The following is a 4,093-nucleotide window of genomic DNA, read 5'->3' on the forward strand; positions in this document are numbered from 1 at the left end:
TCGTTGTCGGTGTTGGTCTGCTGTCGATTCTGATTAGAACAACCCGGTCACTGAACTGTTCACAGTAACACACCCTCTGCCGTACCTTCCTATTCATAACGAATCCTACACCTGTTATACCATTTTCTGCTGCTGTTGATATTACCCGATACTCATCTGACCTGAAATCCTTGTCTTCCTTCCACTTCACTTCACTGACCCCTACTATATCTAGATTGAGCCTTTGCATTTCCCTTTTCAGATTTTCTAGTTTCCCTACCACGTTCAAGCTTCTGACATTCCACGCCCCGACTCGTAGAACGTTATCCTTTCGTTGATTATTCAACCTTTTTCTCATGGTAACCTCCCACTTGGCAGTCCCCTCCCGGAGATCCGAATGGGGGACTATTCCGGAATCTTTTGCCAATGGAGAGATCATCATGACACTTCTTCAATTAGAGGCCACATGCCCTGTGGATACACGTTACGTGTCTTTAATGCAGTGGTTTCCATAGCCTTCTGCATCCTCATGTCGTTGATCATTGCTGATTCTTCCGCCTTTAGGGGCAATTTCCCACCTCTAGGACAAGAGAGTGCCCTGAACCTCTATCCGCTCCTCCGCCCTCTTTGACAAGGCCATTGGCAGAATGAGGCTGACTTCTTATGCCGGAAGCCTTCGGCCGCCAATGCTGATTATTTATCAAAATTTAGGCAGTGGCGGGGATCGAACCCGGGACCGAAAACGTTTTGAGTATGAATCAAAGACGCTACCCCTACACCACGGGTACAATCCGTTACCGGTATGGAATATGAACTACTGTGGGATACTATTTTGACTCTTCTTAGAGCGATGGAAAGATAAAGAGTGGAAATGTATAAAAGACCGGAGGAAGCAGGAAGGAATAGAGAAGAGGTTCAAATGGTTCAAATGGCTCTGAGCACTATGGGACTCAACTTCTGAGGTCATTAGTCCCCTAGAACTTAGAACTAGTTAAACATAACTAACCTAAGAACATCACACACATCCATGCCCGAGGCAGGATTCGAACCTGCGACCGTAGCGGTCTCGCGGTTCCAGACTGCAGCGTCTGGAACCGCACGGCCACTGTGGCCGGATAGAGAAGTGGTGTCCGAAGAATTTCGTGAGGGAATTCTCAATGCGGAGAAAAAGAGGAATGAGGCAGAGAACAGGAGGGAGGAAACGGAAAAGCCACGAGATGTAAATTTTCAAGGACCTACGAAGCGAATTTCCAGCGAAATTAGTGAACTCGGGGAAGATATGTTGAAAATAGCAAAAACGTGTTCAGAAGCAAACAAACTGCAATTAGCGCAAAAAGATACGCGCGTCTAGCTAAAATAGAAGCAGCACAAGCGAAGAAGATAGCGCTTACTGTAGCTGGGGGAGATACCATCGCGCATCAAACAGTGAATCAGAACCCAAAGACAGTCACCAGTCGACTAAGCGATGGTGAGGTCGTGGTCGAGCGCATCTCTAATAACGTCACAAAAATAGATGAGCGAGTCTCTCACCTTGAGCAAGCGTTCAAAACAGGCACTTCGAGAAAAGATGTATAGGATCCTATACAGTTATATAGGTCACCATCGGTTCAGCCTTTACCGACGGGTTCCGGTTTAAGTGGAGGACGGCACAATTCGAAAAAAGAAGCAGTCAGTGTGTATTCGGAATTCCATTTTGGATAGACGCGAAAAGCAACGCCAGACACCCATAACAGTGACTCAGGTCAGTATGATGGTTGCTGCAGACAGGGTTTAGCACATCATGCCGGATCCGTTCTGATACCGGAGTCGATGAGATGCTCAAGCGCGGAAGGAACACCGGTGTTCGATTACAAACACTTCCGGGTCTCTTGCGCGATTATCGAAGCGACTATACACCTCAACTTTCACCTGCACGCAATAAGGGCGAAAGGACAGAAAGTCCACTGCCCCTATTAAGACTGCAATAAAGAAGACCATCTACGAAGCAAATCTAGCCACTAAATTGGTAAGCTGGTAGCACTTCGTCACATCCACACACATAGTAACAGAAGTTCCGTCTAGCTGCATCAGCATTTCCAGCGCTACCAGTTGGCAGTACCAGTAGTTTTTCATCCCAGCGCTCCACGCCGGCAGTCCCGGCCCAATTCGTCCTGGTCTCCACCAGCAGCATCTCAGCCGTCATATGCCGGCTGTACAAGCCCGGTAACGTCCCAGGTCTTCACGATGCTTCATATCATGCCTCTGCCTATCGTCGTGCAAGAACATCTCAGACAGTGTCAGGGGAGAGACATATCTATTGGATGTTGTTTTTTGGATATTCATGCAAGGACATTGTAATTAAGTTTCATTTTGTTAATAAAGTTATTCTTTTAAAAGTGTATTCAGTCAATCGTCAGTATGAGGCTACTTCAGTGTGGAATAAACACATGAAGCTATTCCAACGTGACGAAAAAAAAATTACCTGTGATAGATCAGACGGATTTTTATGCCTATTTGCTTTGTTTTGCAAATATCTTAATCACCCCCGTTATAGAAATACGCAATATACCGTGTTGATACGGGTCGGCAATGAGCTCGACGTAGACAGGAACTGAACCTCTTCAATCATGTACTTACTCGTGGTTGACACGTTACAATTTGGTGGTTTATATTGAAGCCGGGTCCTACAGTTACTCGCAGGTAAGAAATTAGTAAACTTGGAAAAGTGATACGGCGATGCACATGCGTAATAGCGTAATGGTGTGCATAGGCCGGAGACGTCTCAGCGTCCCAGGCTGTGTCACGGGAGGCATAAGTCCTCAGAAGGGATGTGTTTCTCATCCGGGAGCAGGCCAGACGTTTTGTCTGCACTCTCTGACACGGCCTGCTACATCTGGAGGAACGTAAAGTGTTCCTCATTTTGATTCGCAACTGCGGCGCTCTCCAGAAGCAATTTTTGGCAGTATCTGCGGCGAAAATCACACTATTTCTTTATGAAAATGGAAGCTGCAAGTTACACTGCCCAACAGTGGATTGTTTGCAGAAACGAAAGTAGGCAGGGAATACAGTTTAAGATGCGCTGAACACTAACATCACGAGTAAAATTGTCTCCTTGGATAGGGTTGCAAGTAAGTTGGAACACGCAACTGTGATAAATGACAATTAAAATCGCGTCTGGTTTTTACATGCCAACGGTCTTGCCGCAGTGGTAACACCGGTTCCCGTCAGATCACCGACGTTAAGCTCTGTCGGGCTGGGCTAGCATTTGGATGGGTGACCATCCGGTCTGCCGAGCGCTGTTGGCAAGCCGGGTGTACTCAGCGCTTGTGAGGCAAACTGAGGAGCTACTTGACAGAGAAGTAGCGGCTCCGGCCTCTGAAACTGACATACGGCTGGGAGAGCGGTATGCTGATCACATGCCCCTCCACATCCGGATCCAGTGACGCCTGTGGGCTGAGGATGACACGGTGGCCAGTCGGTACCGTTGGGCCTTCATAGGCTGTTCTGGAGGGTTTAGTTTCTGGCTTCTACATTCGACAATGACTGGATGTTGTGTACATGACTTGTGGTGTAAAGCGGTATTACCACATTGTACTGAAAGCACGCACTTCACTCACTTACGGCAGAAGATCCCTTGTCGCCGGCCGCTGTGGCCGAGCGGTTCTAGGCACTTCAGTCCGGAAGAGCGCTGCTGCTGCAGTCGCAGGTTCGAATCCTACCTCGGGCATGGATGTGTGTGATGTCCTTAGGTTAGTTAGGTTCAAATGGCTCTGAGCACTATGCGACTTAACTTCTGAGGTCATCAGTCGTCTAGAACTTAGAACTAATTAAACCTAACTAACCTAAGGACGTCACACACAACCATGCCAGAGGCAGGATTCGAACCAGCGACCGTAGCGGTCACGCGGTTCCAGACTGAAGCGCCTAGAACCGCACGGCTACACAGGTCGGCGGTTAGTTAGGTTTAAGTAGTTCTAAGTCTAGGGGACTGATGACCTCAGATGGTAAGTCCCATAGTGCTTAGCGCTATTTGAACCATTTGATCCCTTGTCATAACGCCTTTGCGTGTAGCTCTTATGGAGTACCGTAAGTGTGAAACACCTTATTTACTTGTATACCTGAGCAAGGAGACAAT

At 47.7% G+C, this 4,093-nt stretch overlaps 1 pseudogene; it reads left to right on the forward strand.

Moving 5' to 3' along the window:
* The first annotated feature begins 3,145 nt into the window (after nt 1-3,145).
* On the forward strand, nt 3,146-3,263 carry LOC126413351 (5S ribosomal RNA; annotated as a pseudogene).
* Nucleotides 3,264-4,093: the final 830 nt, after the last annotated feature.

Source organism: Schistocerca serialis, chromosome 7 (genome assembly GCF_023864345.2).
Source record: "Schistocerca serialis cubense isolate TAMUIC-IGC-003099 chromosome 7, iqSchSeri2.2, whole genome shotgun sequence".
Classification (NCBI taxonomy): Eukaryota; Metazoa; Arthropoda; class Insecta; order Orthoptera; family Acrididae; genus Schistocerca; species Schistocerca serialis.